At 32.5% G+C, this 20,356-nt stretch overlaps 1 protein-coding gene across 1 annotated transcript in view; it reads left to right on the top strand.

Annotated features, from left to right (window-relative positions):
- LOC149424423 (uncharacterized) overlaps window positions 1-20,356 on the top strand; it is a 148,739-nt gene that overhangs the window by 21,097 nt on the left and 107,286 nt on the right. The window lies entirely within an intron of this gene.

Genomic DNA, 20,356 nt, shown 5'->3' with positions numbered 1-20,356 from the left:
GCGATATGTTGCCAATATCGTACAATAAGGACTACTTATAAATATACATTATACAAGGCAGACCTTGCTGTTTTGAGTGGTCCAGTCACCATCATCACTAGACTATATTGTCACAACCGTCACTAAGAAAGAAAGTTGGATGACTTCCCACACAGGACTGGTGAAAAAAAATCCACTTTGAATGACATTTCGTATTTTATGCTTTGAATAATTTGTATACTGACAAAATATTCAACCATGATGAAGCGTAGCTACAAGCAAAGTGTGGGCGGCGTCCACAATATTTAAAGCGAATTTTATTCAATGCTTTTGTATTATTTATCATTTGTTGATCCAGCTACATTCCCAGAAATCAATTAATAATAATGGTGGCTTAGTATTGATATTGCTCAATAATTAAATAGATTATATTCAGATAAGTGGAAGCAATGAACTTGCAACACATTGAAAATAGCACCGTACGTTTGGTTAAGAGGAAACTGCAAGCCAAAAATGTGTATATTCTTGGCATACCTTATATTGTACGTAATGGGCATTAAAATCGCTTGACAAACGGAGTCTAGAAAAGTTCGATTTCAAGCAAAAAACTGGTTTTTATTTATTTTGTAAATAATTTTATAAGAAAGCAAAAAAGTTAATCAAGTGAAACTGTCACAGATAATCTTAGCTATAATAGTGTATTTTTTAAAGTTGTTTCCTTTACGCGTTCATACATTTCTAATGAAAAAATATTTTTTTTAGTAGTTTACATTTTTTCTCGAGTATTTTTATTATTTTTATTTGTATTCTACTCAAGCGAAACGATAGGAAAACCTTCAATTTATCTAAATCATATTTTTTGGAATTTGTAATGTACACCAATTCGTTATTAAACTAGTGATTTAGCATTAATCTTCGCCTAAACCTACCTGAAACGGAATGGTAAATAAAAATAAAACATCAATACAACGATAAAACGTAATTTTTTTAAAGCATATTTTATCTAGCTATTAAACATTACACTTTATATCTAGTGTATATCTATTCTAAAACTACTATAATGAAATTATATTATTTACCTACGTACCACTGTTGAACTTTACAATATTGAGACAACCCACGAAAAACTGTTTTTACTTATTGTAAAACTAAAATGAATACTTTGGAAAGTTTTACTAACACTATAAGAACTAGTTTTTTTTAACCTTCTGTTATAATTTTTTTGCGTAAATATTTTTAACGATTTTTACCACCATTTGAAGCTCATTGCCTTCTCGTGCCCGTATCAGATCATAGAAACAAAAATGCCCTTATAATGGATGATGAATGTGCAATTTAAAAATAGTAGCCACAGTAAAAGAATGTGCACCGTTGGTTAAAATTTATCCAACCTTGGTAATATATTTTTACGAACTCTTTTGGTCGGAAAAAGGCAGATTGCTCCATTAAGCTTAACTGCATATTGTAGTAACACTACTCTCACTCTCCATGTACAGGGTATTCCAATAAGAGGTGTTATTTTGAATAGCCCGCTATTTCGGTAGATGTTACTTTTGAAGCTGTCATTTTTTGACATTTGATAAGTAGAAACTACGTCATTAATAAATATGGAACGATACACGCTTCAACAACGCATTGAAATTATTAAATTTCACTCGAGTGAATCAAATGCAAATCATTTTGAGTAATGAGGCCCATTTCCACCTCGGTGGCTTCGTCAACAAGCAAAATTGTCGCATCTGGGGCTTGGAAAACCCAAGAGTTATTGTTGAAAAGCTTCTCTATCCTCAACGTGTGACTGCTTGGTGCGGTTTATGGTCCGGCGGAGTCATTGGACCTTACTTTTTCAAAATGATGCTGGAGCAAGAGTTACGGTGAATGGATCGCTATCGAGAGATGGTTTATGATTTTTTATGGCCGAAAATGGATGGTATTGATCTGGACAACGTTTACTTTCAACAAGACGGCGCTACGTGCCACACAAGCAACGAAACCATTGATTTTTTACGATTGAATATCAAACTAACACCTCTTATTGGAAAGCCCTGTATTTTAGGGTCAGAACGTTGATGTTATTTCGGATTTATTGTGTTTTGTAAATATAACAATAAATAAAATAAAAAATTAAAACGTTTTAATTTTTATAAATTAAAACGCTGAATCGAATTTTAATGAACAAACTCAATTAGTCTTAGTGCTATTCCATAAAAAGGTTTTAAAGTGAAATATTTAGTTATTTTTTTCCAAAAATGGTCCTGCCAATGGCAGGTGTTTTAATTTTTTGATGACGTAATTAATCAATTAGAGTAAAATCACTTTGTTTCCCACTTAATTTGATACAAAATCAACGTTTTTCAAGTACAATGTTCTCTTCATCACGATGAATCGTATACTACATTTGTTAAATATAAATTAACTTCATGAGAGGCGGGTTAGAGAGCGAGGCGGAGACCAACCTAAATCGGCAAAACGATTTTTTTTTTTTATAATTTTTTTTATTAAATAATTAATCAATTTACAGAGTATAATCAATAATTTTAATTAAAATAATTCATACAATTAGTTTTCACTGCTTTTGATTTTTTAATGTTCCTCTTCTATAGAAGCTGGCGCTTGTGTCTAGAAGAGTGGTGATCACCAAGATGAAGAATATTTAGTGTTTGTAATTATGAATATTAAAATTTATAATTAATTAAAAAGGTTGTTTCATCATTTAGGTATTTTTAATTAATTTTAATTTTCTCTTTAATTACTTTTAGTAGGTATTTATCATTTTCTATTGTTCTGATATTTTCGGGTAGCTGTTCAAGCATTTTTTCCCTAGATTTATATACATATAATGATGTTGAGCAAAAGTGGTGTTACATTTTTGTGTTGGAAATATATGTTTTTAAAGAGTACAACTTTCAGTAAAGATGTGATTTTGTTTTTCTTTTATTATTTGAGTTATTATGTTTTTTTGAACAAGATCATTAAATTTTAATACTTTAAAAATGAGGTGTGTTGGATAATCTCTTGGTTTTTTTCAATATTATTTTTATAATTAGACGTTGTACAATTGCAACAGTGAGTAGATTTGTTTTGTATGCAGCTCCCCAGCTGATTACAGCGTATTGGAGATTTGATTGTACTAAAGCGTCGTAGACTGATGTCAGAAAATTTCAAATGAGAGCAAATTTCGAATTTTCAAAAATATTTAAAATAATTTTCTTATTTTGTTGACGGTTTGGTTGATTTGATCTTTCCAGTTTAGATTTAGATTTTCAATTGATGAAGGAGTGGAATGCATCGGGAGGAAGGGGGGGTTAATTAATTAATTACCTGGAAGAAACATGTAGATTTTGTATCTAATATGGTGTAATTGGTGTAAACAAAAACAAAAAAACTTTGGATTTTGATGCGAGATAATTGGAACATCGGGAACAGTGAATAGAAGAATGATAGAACAAATAAAAAGGGTCTGTGATAATATGTTATGGAAACAATGTATCGATGTCACGCTGTATTTCCAGATACAATAAAATAGAATGAGAGGAGGAATTTCTTTGTATTTTTACAACCGCCATTTATGCCACGCTTTATTTTTACCACGGTGACGTTTCGTTAACATGTTATTTAGAACAAAATGTACTTATCTATATTGTCATCGTCTTTCTAGTGTATTAATATCTTGGTATGTTTTGTGCCAATTTTTTATGTTTTTTGCCAAATTATTTTTGTAAGACCGGTATGAAGTACGAACTCAAAATAATTCACGGAGAAAAATGAGTACGGATTTGAAAAAAATAAAAATTCTGTTAAAAATGTGACTGCTTAACCATTTCATTGTAAAATATTAGTCATTCAGAACATAACATCAGACGAGATGCGAAAGTATTACAATTTTAAAGAACACGTGTTCTGACTTCCTCATGCAATATTCGTGCTTTACTGAGAGTTTGTTATGAAATATGATAAAAAATATTGCTAATTCATTAAAAATCTGGTCAAATTATACTTATTCGTGTTAAAAACGGGACTGCAGGCCTTTAAAGAATTAATTGACAGGTTTCAGAGACGCTTAAACACTTTTATTAGGATGTCATTATATTTATCATAAAAAAGCGCAGCTGCATGAACACATGTTCAGATATATTCTAAATGGAGTAATATTTCATTAGGAAATAGATTTCAATCACGTTTTTAACAGGATTTTAATAAATCAGCCATACTCATTTTTCACCGTGTAGCATGGAACGACATGCACTGACTTCATCTAGTATTGCGAGATACACTATAAATACTCGTATGTCACTTTCCAAATATATAGATATAATTGTATTTAACTGGAACTCGTTAAGAACGTGTTTACGGCAATCTAAAATTTACGCTTAATTTATTTGAACTGTTTTCCTTAATTGACAGATTACTCACCAAACTATCGCTTTTCTGTAAAGTGGAACTGTTTCAGCTTCCGTAAACACAACAAAGCCATTGGACCATGGCGTGTAGCATCAGACTGGAAAATTCAGAGTAAACACTTGATGAACGCATTTCCAAATTAAACAAATCAAGGCTGACGTCACTATAAAAAAAGAATCTTCCATCCTATTTGTTTACGAAATTGTTTGATTCGGGGAAGTTGCGTAAAGATCGATATTATCTAGAACTGTCCGAGTCTGGTCATCGAGACTTTAGATTTTATACATCAAAGCTTCTCATTCACAGGATGTAATATTATTTCGAGGAATGATTAATACCAACTGAATGGTTATACATTTTTAATGTGATGTTTTCAGATGATTTTTACGATTAAATAATTTGAAGCTACTGAAGATGAAAGAAGAATTTACTGCCTTTCGGAAATTTTTATTTTCTATGCACATCTGGATAAACTGATACAGAAGAGCTGCGTATTAGACCAATGCATTCTCATTATGCTAGAAATACCGATTACATTGAAGGTAAAGAATATTGCAACTTCCTCAGAGAGAAGTGGAGAGACGGATTTTGATCATCAGGACAATTAGCGACTGAGATGATAAGCTTAGGTTCAAGATGTGACTGAAAGCATAATTAAGATGATGCAGGGTTGGGTTTACTAAGATGTGCAACTTCTTAATCAACCCAATGACAATGATCGATGACTGAAAGAAAATGCCAAAAACTCAGTAGCTCTAGCTACTGCAAGATCAAAGAGGTATAAGGAGTCACCTTACAAGATGCTTCTTTGACCATGTTAAATCCTAAGCTGGGTCCCAATGGCAAACCTGACCAAAGACTCAAAAATAGACACACTCAATGAAACTAAACTTATGTTAAAAATTTTAGGTCCTGATAAAAGAACGATAAAAGAAGATACCTAAAATTTTGATATATTCAGTCAAAACGTAACATCCACAGTCATGCTTGAGTACACGCGTATGTACAGGTACTGTATCTGTATGTGTGTCAAATTACTGGATGATTACAAATACCTGCCATTGTAACGGACTGATTGTATAAAACCGCCAACTAATTTAGATGTAAATTTTCGTTTTCGAATCTTTTATTCCACGCGCTCTACAATAAAACTCCCGATTTGAGTCAATTACTAGTTTGAAATTGAATAATTGATTGAATGGTCTGTTGGTCTCTGTGTACGGCAGAACAATAACTTATTGAGATTGCCTTGAATATACTGTTACAAGTTTTACTAACATTGTTAAATATTTTATTTGTATAATTTTCGTTAGGTAATCTTAAAATCCATGTAAAAGCCCGGCTGGGCGTAAAACTAAATAAAATATAAAATGCTATCTAAGTTCGTTTTTACTTGGCTGGTGGTATGTAGTTTCTTCAGTTTAAATGGATTCTGAATAAGACTTTTTTACATTAGCTCCACACAGGAGACCCTGAGGAAAATAATGGACGATGTCATCTTTGGAGATGCTGTGTAGATGGTCTTTTCAAGGAAATAAAGGAAAGGAAGTTCTGGGAAGGAAACGTGTTTTAGGTGTGGGTAGGAATCTGAAGCTTAGTGCGTCCAGGAGTGACGGACGTGTGAATCCTTTTCTTCCACTGCGGTACAATGCGATGGGTCGATAGAGTCCTGTTGGAGAGGTCAAAGGGTCTCTCTCAACCCGTGTTTCCCTATCCGGCCTGTCAAGCAGTAGATGAGCAGTCGGATTCGCCGCCAAGACCTAGACAAGCCTCAGCCCATGAATCACTTGGGGTGGGATATGGTAGAGGTGTTGGTTAACCAATAAACGGTTCCTGGGGCGGCGGTACCCATACCCACCTCTCAAATTGAGACATAAAGGTGTCATTGAATGTATATGTACGTAAGATTAAAAAAATAAATAATTCTTATTATTTTCAGTGCATTTGATAAATTTATGCCACCGTTCTTAGAATAGCGTTCTTAGCAGTTGAAAGGGGTTCGATTTTCGGCAGTGGCAATTTAAAAAAAAAAATTTCATTCTGATTTATTAAAAAAAAAAAAATCTTTTCGTCACTTTCTTTTCGTTTGGCTTCGGATGTAGTTATAACTTCTACAGAGCACATTATATCGACGCTGCAATTGATAATTTATGGCTAAAGGTCCAAACTGATATAGTAATAAGCGTTAAAAATAATAAATTAATAAATAATAATAACTTTATATGATATAGTAATAAGCGTAAATACGTATATAACGATAGAGATCATTATATAATCCTAACTTTCAAGTATCGTCATGTGAAAAGTCTGAAGTAACAAAAACTCTCTAAACGTTATTTCTGGCTTCATAATATTTGCACAGCTTTTTCTTTTTAGAATTTGTAGGTCAACATATTTTAACCTATCAAAGTTATTTTTACTAAGAAGCTTTTGACAGATTCCTTGGTCGAGGGAGGCTCTCGACTAGCAAGTGGGAGGTCGCGGGTTCAAATCCTGGCGTGCGCATATAAATTTTATTTCATTAATTTGTGGTATTTCACAAATTAATCATTTAACATAATATATTGTATATTTGGTTCCACAAACGGTTAAATCAACAAAACTGTTGCAACCGTTTTTGAAAATAAACTGAACGAAAAAACTGTTTCACGTTATTTTACTCACCTCTAGTGTGATTTTGAGAAGCAGTTTTTGCCTCGGTCTAGAGTTGAAATTGGCCAATCAAAGAAACTGCTTGTTCTTTGATTCACAGACCAGGCCATAAGTATAATAACATAACAATAATATTGTTATTGCATGTTCATACGCTTACGAGTATCTACCGAATCAAACAGAAACTGAGCTTTGCAACGTTCTCGCATGTTATGTTACATCAGAGGTCTACATTGATGTTGTATTTATGTATAAAGAAATATATATCTAGTGTCGTGGCGATAGTCCCAGGATATTAAATTGGTCAAAATTATTAATTAATTGTGTAATTTAAGCAAATTTGTACCTGGTTTGCAAACTTTTTCTTTGTGGTTTTCTTGACACCTACAATTTTCGCCTACGGTGCTATTATTCTCATTCATCTTTACTCATCTGATTGTAGGCTCAGATAAATGCATGTTATACGTTAACGCTCCGTTGTACGCATTAAAAAAGAAGAAGATGGTTTGAAAGGGAGATATGTAAATGCGAATGTTAGAGGGAGCCCGCCAATATAAAAAAACGATTGTAATTAATAGGTGTAAGCGAAAATATTTCATAAAGTATGGCCTATTATGAAAGTAACATTTAAAGAAACACTTTGGTTTTTTTCATACTTATAAGAAGTTAAATTGGGAATTTCAAGTGATTATTTTTTCGACTCGAAAAATGTGTAGAGATTATCTTCAAAAATAACATTTTTTTAATAGCTTCAAACAACCCTTAGAAACCGGGTAATATATTGTAAATATCTCAAAGCCAAATATAATATTGAAAATTATGTGTGAAATAATTGACAGACATCTACAATATCAACATTTTACTTTGGAATTTTCATGGACAGTATTGAAATGCGTTCAAAACTTCTAAAACCTAGTTCTACACACTGCACATTGCAGTGCACCTGAAGGAAGTCATGATTTCACTGAACTGCTATTGTAGTTGGTCGGATCCTAAGGGTTTTAAAGTGTTCAAGGGGAATGTGTTATTAATCGGTAAAAATCCGGTAAATATATCCGGTATATAGATAAAAAAAAAACGCTGATTCTGAATATTTATATATTTTATTTTAATTAATTACACGTAAAATTAATAAATCGTCAACGATTTAAACCGTGAGACCCTCAAACGCCCTGTGATTGGTCAGTGGGTTCTGACAGCACTCCATCATTCTGAGAGCATTGAAGTTTCGTGTTCTGACTCATACCTAGAGATAAGGATTGCATAATAATTCTGTTCAGTTATGTCAATATGTAAAAGTTCAGATGAAAATAGGAAAATTCATGGGAAAATCTAACAAACGTTTGCAATAACTATTCTATGTAGGTACCTATACGTTCGTAATAACTATTCTATGTAGGTACCCATACGTTTGTAATAACTATTCTATACGTTTGGCTATATTTATAAACCCTTTAACGTGTTTATTACGTAAGCACGAAAACTTGGCTAGTGGTGTGTTGAAAACTGAGCAATTAAATAATCTATGGGTATTGTGAGTATTGTCGTTTTGCGTGCAAAACGCTCACAACTTGTGCTTTGATAACGAGATTGCGAAGGTATTGAAGTGGGCAATGTCAGTGTTTATGTACGTATAAGTAAGAAGTAGCGTGTAACAAATACTTTTCTACCGCCTTGAAATGTAGGTTAGTCCGTCTGTTGAGATAAAGTAGAATGAAGTCTAGGCGCCAGACCAACTCACCCTCGTGTTCTAAGGGTTGCTAATCAACCCCTTAGCTCGCGGGGCGAAAATCAATATTGGGGCGCATTTTTCTTATTTGCCAGCTACGCGAATTATTTCAAATCAGGGGTGAGTTTGGCATCAAGTGCAAGTGATGTTTGTGTATCGGGGCCACTGGGTTAGACGATCGATATAAACAGCGATTATTCTAAATAAGTATGGCGTCTCTATTTCGTATTTCATTGTGGGGGGCAGAATAAATTACACGATCTCGCGAACATAATAATCATATTTATTTTCTTTATTAAAATAATTACCAACGGCGAATATAATATTTAAATATATGTGAGTTTTTATAATATAGATTATACTCTAAGTTCACGATATGCACGTAAGCTATATAAAGATAATATAAAACATTCTAGTAGCTTCCAAACTTTTTGAGGTTGACAACTAGTTTTTAATTTACTTTGTACGGGGATGAAAATTTCTTGCTTGTCCTTTTTTTAGCTCTTTGACCATTAAACCGCTTTATTAACAGATAAGCACATACATTTTTTTATGCATGGTGGTATATTAAAAAAAATAAAAATAGAATAGGCCATGCCCATTTATGAATGCTTACATGTTGTATTCGCTTACATGTACGCTTACTTACATTCGCTTACTTACATGTACGCTTACTTACATGTTGTATTCGCAGTGTGTAAATACTTTAGGGAGCAATAGAAAAAAGTCCCTACTCGTTACCTATGTATATCTAGTTTTTTAAGGCGATATAGCATTTATAATTTAAAAAATAAATAACCTATACCTCGCAGACTTAAAAATATAATTTTCTTGTGCGAATATCGTAAGATGCGATTTTTGAACGTATTAAAATCAAACCTTTTCATTTTCATTAAATTGAATGGTTTTATATTAGATATAAAGTATATACACATACCTACCTGTGATTTATTTCCAAATTAGTTCTTTAGTGATGGGCACATTCGAGACATTTTAACTATTTTAATAAAATATCTTATTTCGAAAAAAATTATGTGCATGGAGAAAACTTACTGATTTAAAATACTGTCAATTTGTCAAATCTGGTCAAATTATTCGTTTTAATGTTTAAAACGGGACTGTAGGCCTTTAACGAATGAATTGACAGAGTTCCTAACAAAGTATCAGTTAAAAGCGAGTATTTTATGAGGACGGCGGAAAACGTGTTCATACAAATACTGATATCAATATTGACATACTGATTTTGTCGCATTCCGTCATTATATTTATTAGGAAAATAACACGTGTTCTCGATATATTCTGAATGACTAATATTTTATCAGGAAAGAGGCATGCTGTCAATTTTTCAACAGGATCATTATTCTCCGTGCGGCAACCTTAAAAGTATAATATTTTAAATCTTGTAGAAATATGACTTTTGAAAATATTGTAGGTAACGGATTTATTATTTTTTTAGGAAACGAAATTTTTCGATTTAAAAAATATTTTATTTCGAAATACATCTTTCCCATCCCTATATTCTTTAAGAAAAGTGGGAAGGTACCTGTACCTTGGCGGATTTTTCACGGGTGTATTCGCGTGTTTCACTGGACTTTATCTAGAATATAAAAGTGAATTCATTACTTATATTTCATACTTCAAAGATGTGTATCTTTGGTCTTGTAAGTTGGAAATAAAGCTCCTAAAATAAACATTTAAAATAATTTTGTGTGCCAGAATTTTAGAAAAAAGTTGTCGGAATGATTCGACCTTCTGTGTACATACGGGTAGGAGGTACATTCATTACTAATTATTATTACGACGGCCTCCGTGGTAGAGGAGTAAGGCTATCGATTGGCAAGCCGAAGGTCGAGGGTTCAAATCCCGGCGTGCGCAAGTAAATTTTATTCTGTTAATATTGTCTTCAATAATTACATTTTATTTGATTAATTTGTGTTGTTTCACAATTTATTAATTAAAAATAATGTATAATAAAAGAGTGGATGATACTCTCAGTACCACCTTGGCGTTAAGACTACCATTCAGAAATGGCTTTAGTCATATTTGGTGACCTGATCTGAATAGCCAAAGACTCCCCCAGCTTCCTCTTCCCCATCCCTTTCCCCTCCCCACTACCTTCAGCCTAACAACATACCCCAATTGGGGATGCCATAGTTTCACTGACTCCAAATGGTCGGGAGCAGTTGGGGCCCTTGTGCAGTATTCATATAAAAAAGATCTACACATGATAATAATGACCGTAGAGTAGCGTAGTAGCGTAGAGTGTACAATTCCTCGGCTGTCCTCCGCCAAGCAACAAGCAACATTTTCCGCCTACTGTGGTGGTAGTAGGAGATTTTCAAATATTGTCAGGTTGTTGGTAACCCAAGAATCTATATCAATCTTAAAAAAAAATATATATTTATATTTCATGTTGGTTTTCAATTTAGTTTCCAGATTTTCTGAATTTTGCTACCACAATATAATTACTAATTTACTTGGCCCTAAAACACTAAAAAGGTCACAAAACGAATTCGCCTACTAAAAGGCTTTTTTGCGTTCAAATAATATTTCAATTTACTTGTTAAGGCCAAACCCACACCAATCATAAAAATTGTATTAAAGGCAATTTTAAATGATTTAATTTTTATTTCTGTTGATGGTTTCAGGAGATTCCACGCATTTTTTTTACCCAGATTGATTTTCGTCGAGAAAAACATTTTGTCACTAGGTAGAATTTCTTTTCACAGATTTTTTTTTCTAAATGGAGATACAATATAGCGTCGTGTAAAATATTTATCATTTTTATTGAAGTTGCAAAGCTCGAATTAGACAGATTAAAATGATGTTTACACATACTTAATAGATAGGTATAACAACCAAATCATTTTGAAGATGCCCGAAGAAAAATTATATGGCGGAAAAAGTTCCAAAAGATCCAGAGCAGTACAAAGTGTTATTAAAATAAAACCAGCTGTTTTTTTGTAAATATGTGTAGGCACATAAATGACTTTCTGAGAGCGCATTTAGATCTTTCAAAGTAACTTTTATTGCATTGATTTGTGAGAATCTGGTATTTGGTTTCTAATAACCTTCGGCAATTAAAAGTCTTCCAAATATTTACAGCGTATCACCGCCTTATAATATTCGTTTACGCATTGATGTATTGCGTTAATGTATTTAACAAACAAATATAAATAAATTCATACGCCGTATGCATACATGTATACATGTATGCAGACATGTCTCAGTACATACACATTTTCCATTTAAATTAGGGCAATGGAACGATCCTTTTTTAAAAATATTAATACCTCATGTGAGAATAATCGCAACTGCTTCCAAACGTTTGGAGCATTTGAAGGTAGTGAGGAGGGAAAGAAGATGGGAAAGAAGAAGGTGGAAAATACCTGTCTATTCAGATCTGGCCACCAAACACGGCTAAAGCCATTTCAAGCAACGTTTCAATTCTTAACACCAGGGCTATACTGAGAGTATCTTCCACTCTGGAACGTGCCTCAAGTATATTGTATATAATTTTTTAAATGTATTATTATTATATTGACTGATTTCTGTACAACTACTATTTCAGGACTGATTGATTTCCTTGTTTGTTATTTGAAATTGTTTTGGCTTCTCTGATATAAGACTTCATTACGTTTGATTTGAAACAGGCCTCGCCGTAACATAAACATATACCAGCTAGTATCTAATCTAGGTAGGTAAATAGTAAACTAGGAGTTATATAACCTTTTCCGGACCTTCATTTAGGCCCCTTCAAAGTTTTTTGTTTTTTTTTTAATGTAGACGATAAAAAAATAATTAATTCGTAATAGTAACACGTCAAAGGTTTTCATCGACGCGTCGATGAAATGCATAGTTACGTGCGTCGATCTGTAAATGATTATAATATAAAATGATATCTTCAGTTTTAAAGCTCCATTTTCATTCAACCATTTAGGTAGGTATACAAAATGAAAAGTGGCGCTTTTGTGACAAAGAAATTATTTTTATTCGAAAAGTTAAGTGCCTGAACTTTGATCTAGAGCGGATGACTGTAAATCAGAACTGTTACCGAACATTTTATTTGGTGGGAATTGAACGTCAAATTTATTGCAAGTCAAATGAAAAAAAAAACGGAAGTAACTTTTGAGATTTAAGATGCGATTTTTTTAATGTCAAAATTGAATTATTTTATCGAGGATACGGATTATTTGGATTTCTGTAAAACGAAATTATTTATTTTTTTAGTTATAATTTGTGCTGTGATATTATTGAAGCAAAATTAATAATATTCGAAAAATACGAAATATAAAAATTGACAGATATTATAAAAATTAGTCATGACCAAGACACGAATTCGTGACCTCCAGGAATAACGCATCTACCAACGGTGGTACCGAAACCCTGACAAAAAAATAAAAACTGAAATTTTTTCAATCTTATATTACTTATTTCAATCATAAATTATTGAGACGAGACAATACCCTTAACGTTAGTGAAGAAGCCATCCACGAAAATGTGTGGCCCTGGTGTATTGCACAGACCTGCGGTTGAATTTGGCTTAATAAATCTTTAAAATAAAGTGAGAATCTTAACGACATAAGTGATGAAGTCGTGTACAAACATTACGCTCACGGCCTGGCGTAATGGTTAGACCTACGGTCGAATTTTCCCTGGCAGTCCTAGAAAACGATTTTTTCCGTTGGGTTTATTTTAATTATTTCTGATGAACTTATTACTAAAATCTCAGACGTTTCTATAAGAAACATTCCCTTGGGAATTTACTAGTTCATCTTCTAGAAAACTAAAATCTGGTGCTTATAGCTAATTTCGTAGTTGAAAAACGTTTTATAAAATTTTCAAATCAGTAATTTTAAAATATTTTAATGGTAAGGTACTATTTTTATTAATCTTAAATACAAATAACTTACATCCGTAGGGATCGCTCTAAAAACATAAATATATATTATCGATAGGAATTCGTCGGAATTAATTAAAATGTGATCTTCGAGCAAACCTCTGTTTTTAAAGTCTTGTGTCTCCTTAATGTTTATACTAGATATAAAAATGTAATTAAATAGAATAAAACATTTGAAAAAATTGTTGGTTTTCCTTTGGGGTGACCGTATTGCGGTTTAACCTCCTGCTTGATCCAACATTTCGGACAGCCTGGCATATTCATCGTCGGGGCAGATGTATGAACCCTGTAAGATTGGCTCAAAAAGAGAAGAAAGCTAAAAAGAAAAAAAAGCCAATTAACATTATTCTATTCCTTGTGATAATCTTAAATCACAATTGACAAAATGATTTGTTAATAAATAATTATTATCTATGCCAATCAATTCGAGTACCTTCATATTAATTTATTACAATCTGATGATTTATCGATATATAATATTTATATAATATTATCATTGACGCGGAACAAATATTAACCGATTTACTTATCGATATGACTGTTTTGGAGTGTAAGATACTCTCTGTTTTCGTAGCTTACGTTGCGTCAAATGGTACCTATCTACTTCCCCTCCCCACTACCTTCAACCTTATCACATTCCCCTATTGGGGATGTCATAGTCCCACTGGGTCAGGACGATTGGGAGCAGTTGGCATTCTTGCGTGGTATTGACATTGAAAAAATAAAGCTTCTTCGGTACCGGCTTCGCTCAAGAATTTATTTTTCTCTCTTTAGATTTCAACTCTCTTTATCCGAAACTTGTTTTTTTTATTGAAAAAGTTACAAAAACAAGCAAGCGTACGTAATGTCTTATTCTATAAATTAAAAAAAATGAAACTTTCAAAACTCTGCAGCTCATGATGGAAATCAAGTCGATGTTCTGCTATGCATCTAAGATTTCTGCCAAACTAAAAATACATTACTATGTTCTTACGTTCTTACGGCGTGCCATTGTCTTTGTTGTTCATTCGGTTATTATATTTTTCGCTTTCCGTCCATGTCTGAGAACGAAGTGCTTTTAGAAATAACTTATTTATATGTGATAACTAGACATCGGATTATATGCATTTGCATATGCAAATGCATATAACTCTCTAATTACGACGTTAATGCATATTTCAGCCTTTTTTCCCAAATCGTGCATATTTCGTTTAATAGCGGGAGGTATCATCTGATGAAAAAATCTGCATGATTGTTTCTGATGCTGCGCCATGCATGGTGAAAGCTGGCCAAGCCTTTTTATCCAAATTTACTACACATTACCTGCTTAGCTCACGGGTTTCATCGCCTTGCAGAAGAGATACGGCAAGAGTATGGGAATGTTAATAAATTGATTTCTTCTCCGTCGCATGTGCACTATGTGCAGTCTTATAAAGAGCAATTGCCAAATCTAGCATTGCCGCCAGAACCCATAATTACTCGATGGGGTACTTGGCTAAATGCAGTATTATTCTATGCTGAAAATTTTGAGGCCGTAAAACAAGTAGTTGGGCAATTTGACAGTTCTGAGGCTATTGCAATTCATTCAAGCAAGCTAGCATTTGAAGACGCATCCATTAAACAGAATATCGCCCTCATTTCAACACATTTCCACAAGTTACCAGATACCATAAAAAAATTGGAAACAAAAAACCTTCCTCTAATTAAAGCAATAGAAATACTGGAAACAATGATCGAACTCGCCAACGCTCTTCCTAATTCAATATCAGAAAAGATTCGTAAAAAGTTAGACTCTATTTTGCTTAAAAACCCGAGTCTTGAAGATATAAAGAACATTAATGCCTACATCAACGGCACAGGTCATCCTTGCCTAAACAGATATCTCCAGAAATGGCGCCAAATTTTAAATTTTGTCCAATGACGTCAGTTGACGTAGAGAGGTCGTTTTCGGCGTACAAATTAATACTGGGTGACAAACGTCACAAATTTGAGCTCGAAAATTTGGAAAAATACTTAGTTGTATATTGTCACAAAAACTATGCATAATTTTAAGAATATTTCGCTGTTTTTGTACGGTCTTTAATTAAAATATAAATGGTTTTTAGATTTTGCATTGTGCATATTTTGGGCAAATCAAGAGTTTTTAGTGCATATTTCGGCCTTTTTTAGTGCATATTTGCATGCATATTTTGGCACTTTGTTAGTGCATATAATCCGATGTCTAGTGATAACATATTTTAAGGCAAGCGTTATTTTATATCAGTAAGTTTTTCAAATTATTTTACGGGTAGCCAGACTTTGTAAAAATTTGTAATCTGTTCATCTTTTTAGAACGTAGAAAATACCGGCGTGGCAGTGGCGTGCATTGCACCTGGACCATTGCAGTAGCTTTTCAGAACTCTGAACATGCCTGTGGGGCAGAGGCGTGCACCTGGACCATTTCAGTAGCTTTTCGGGAGTTGTTTATAAATTAAAAATGATACCCCGAACATCTTAAAATCAGGTATTCTGGCACGAAGAAAAACGAGTTTTGCCAATATATTAAGAATCTCTTCAAAATATTTGTGTCCTGATAAACTTTTAGTAAATTCCTATTATATCGGAATACACGTTCATGAACCTGCATTTGCCTTGATAATATACAGAGTGTCCGGGGGTAACTTTTTAAGAAATTCTAACGTTTAAATTAGTTACTTTGGGTTAGTTTTTTGGTAAAAAAATTGAATTGTTTGTATAGGAAAATAAAAGTTCTTCCATTGAAAAATAAATATTCCTCTTTGTGAAAATATTATATGTATGGGAAAATAACATTGGAATTATGAAAAAAGTTATATTTCTTTTATACTTTTACTATCATGTAACACCCTATATACTGATGATATACGAAAATATTAGATTTTTATGAACACATGTTCCGACATCATAATAATACAATCGTATTTTACTAAAATTTTACCAGGAAATTAATCAATTCATTTGTTAAGGGACTGTGATCCCGTTTTCAACTGGATTACGAATAATTTGAGGAGATTCTTAATAAATTAGCAATACTCCTTTTTATCCGTGTACTATCAGTTATTGCGCTATTTGTTGCCACTACTGTTAATGTAGCTGTCAAATTCACTAATTCATCTCTTTGTGCAAAAATCTGAATTAATTAAAATCACTTTTAAAGATTATCACCCCGAATTTGGTTAGTGCGGGAAACTTATAAAAAACAATAAAATGACCACTTTGAGGGAGCAGAGGATTATATTCAAAGTAAAATTAACAACTCTTTTGCAAAATTACTAGCTTTAAAAATCTGAATATTTCTAACTATCAATCAAAATACATAGATCTACTGTATTTACTATACATATATTAACTATCATATTTTGTATGTACAATTTTTAAATAGTCACTATAATTAATTTTTAAAAAATCAACCAATAAGTTTGAGGCTTTTTAATACGTAAACGTCTAAAGTAAAGTCTTCAAGAAGTTTAAACGAAAAGGCGTTCACGATAGATGACAGGGCTGCACGCTGCACGCCACTGACTGCCGTGTGGGGACGTTTTTTCTATCATCATCATTTACGCTTTCAACACATAATTTTCTGATAGACGTCCATCGTTTGTTTACGTGACCTGCCTAGAAAGTTATCTTATTATTATCTATGCGAGAGGTGCGCACGAGCACGTGAAATGTCAATAGGGGAAGGGAATGAAGGGAAGGAAGGAAACGTGAGGTTTTCTCGAAGGTTTCTTCTGACACTTTATGCATCCATGAATCACTCGGTTCGAGCGTTTTACGAAGCCCTTCGAAGGATTCAATTGATTAGATTCTGATGGTTTCTATAGTATTCAAACCACACGCAACATCCAATTAAATCAAGTAAAGTAAATAGACCCGAGAGGTTTATATACACATATATACTAAACCTAAATCAATACATACATGGTTGCAAACTAATAGTATATTTTTTAAGTGTTTTATAATACAATCCGGAAAAAATTGAACGGAATATAAAAACATTAAATTAAATTTTATTAATAAAATTAATTCAAAAAAATTATAATACACGTTGTCGGAGAGTTCGTGGTACAAGCGGCACGCTGATGAATCTACATCACACGTGGAGTAGATTTTGTGGTACCTACCAACAGCATTTTTGATTTCAGCTTTTATGTTCTTGTAAATCGAGTACCTACGTACGTTTTTGGTCTCTTTTAATTGTATGGTCGCGACTGGGTTCCTATCTGCAATTTATCGGCTCCAGCTTCAGCACTATTTATCCTAAAGTAGCCGAAAAAAAATAAATGTAAAATATTCATATACAAATAATCTCATTTTGCCATACCACACAAGTTATCTTGAGAGGTTCTTTAAATTAAAGAATTTCCATTTAGAATTACTCCTCACTGACGATAAGGAAAATTTACCCTTCCCACTACTGGTAAAACCTTTACTGGTAAAACCTCTGTAGTCAGAATGACTATGTGGGTAAAACATTGGAAACTACGTTCTGCGGGTAGGAAGATAAAATATTCTAAGCTGACGCTGTATTCGATAGTCATCAGGAACAGTTTTCTAAACAACCCAGACAACTGCGGGGTGGTGGCATATAGCATACTCACCTCTTCTTCTGAACATGTTATATCTTATCCACTATATTGTCATAAGATGTTAGCGTACTCGTACATCAAACCGAAAGAGGATTATTTTCTCGTAATAATGATAATTATTAATTTATACGGTGCCATATTTTACCCAAAGTTCGATTTACTATGATTGTCCAACCCTAAACTATAATTAGGCACTTTCGGGTGCTCTTCTTATTTAAAATTAATCCCTTAGTGAAAATGATAGTTATATATTATAAAAATAACATTTATTTAAGGTAATATGAGTAAATGATGGAAGCTAACTACAATTTTAATATAATTTTTGAATATTATAACACTTTTTCAGTGTATCATGGGTTAGTTGAACTCCAGTTTTGATTACATATGTAATATAAAACCATCAAGACAACTAAATATGAAGCTACCTTATAATTCTTTTGAGATTTATTACAAAAAAATGTAAAAGCAATGTTTGCTATTTTTGCAATGGATTTGCAATTTCGATGTTTGCTCTTTTTGCAATAGTTTTGCAACTTCGATGTTTGCTCTTTTTGCAATGGTTATGCAATTTCGATGTTTGCTCTTTTTGCAATAGTTTTGCAATTTCGATGTTTGCTCTTTTTGCGATAGTTTTGCAATTTCGATGTTTGCTCTTTTTGCAATAGTTTTGCAATTTAGATGTTTGCTCTTTTTGCAATGGTTTTGCAATTTCGATGTTTGCTCTTTTTGCAATTTCGATGTTTGCATTTTTCGCAATAGATACTGTTTTCACAAAAAAAAAACAGATTTATAAGGGAGGGGATCTTCGTACGCGAATTTGTCTACCCATATATTTTTTTGTTACATAACACCTTTATTACTAAGCACAATGCCACACGCGAAAATGACAAATTTAATGTGGACTAGGGGGGAATTTTCTTGACATTGGGTTTTTTTTTAAGGTGATAAATAAAATATATTTTTCTAAATTAAATAGAAAACTCAGTATATTCGTAAGTTTGCATGTTCTACTAGGACCTAGATGTTATTTTTGATAGACGTTTTCGAAGCCAAAACTAGGCACTAGGCACTACATAAATATACTAATACTATACAAAACACTAATTTACGAAAACTATACATTTTTGTAACGTAATAAAATCAAAAATACTAATTTCGGTTGTATGTGCCGTCCTACGTAACACTGGTTCAATAAACTGAAATTTGATTTTGAATTTAAATAGAAACTGATGAGAACAGACGAGGCATAAAGTGCATATTTCTAATATAATATTATATAACAGAAAATTATTTTAATTGTGAAATTTTCAAAAATTGGAAATTAAACATAACAGAGGAATTTCAACCAATGTTTCGTTTCTAAAATGTGATAACTAACAACGGCGATACTGAGAGTATCATTCTCGCATTGCGAAAAACACTTTATTTTTGTTATTTATTGTGGTGACCTCAGTTGTAAAAAAGTTGAATTGTTAGTAAAGGAAAATAAATGTTCTTCCATTGAAAAATAAACATTCTTCTATGGAAAAACATTATATGTATTGGAAAATAACATTGGAATTATGAAAAAAGTTATTTATTTTTTATACTTTTACTATCACGTAGAATCACCTCCCGAAGTTAGCGCACTTTACCCCTGACACCCTATATACTAACGAAATATTAAATTATTATGATTTTTATGAACATAAGTTCCGACATGATAGTTCAATCGTATTTTACTAAAAGTTTATCAGGAAACTAATCCATTCATTTGTTTTTTTTTTTTTTGTATTAGGCAATTCACCCTAAAGAGAGTGCTATGTGACATTCATTTGTTAAGGGACTGCGATCCCCTTTTAAACTGGATACTGGGTTACGAATAATTTGAAGAGATTCTTAATAAATTAGCAATACTCATTTTTATCCGTGTACTGTCAGTTATTCATCCATTTGTTGCCACTACTGTTAATTTAGCTGTCAAATTCACTAATTTATCTCTTTGTGCAAAAATCTGAATTAATTAAAATCACTTTTAAAGATTTTCACCCCGAATTTGGTTAGTGCGGGCAACTTATAAAAAACAATAAAATGACCACTTTGAGGGAGCAGAGGATTATATTCAAAGTA

This window comes from Hesperophylax consimilis, chromosome 4, assembly GCF_061612785.1.
Source record: "Hesperophylax consimilis isolate HC1 chromosome 4, BYU_Hcon_1.0, whole genome shotgun sequence".
Lineage (NCBI taxonomy): Eukaryota > Metazoa > Arthropoda > Insecta > Trichoptera > Limnephilidae > Hesperophylax > Hesperophylax consimilis.
Note: the sequence above shows the minus strand (reverse complement) of the source record. Positions and strands in the feature narration are given on the sequence as shown.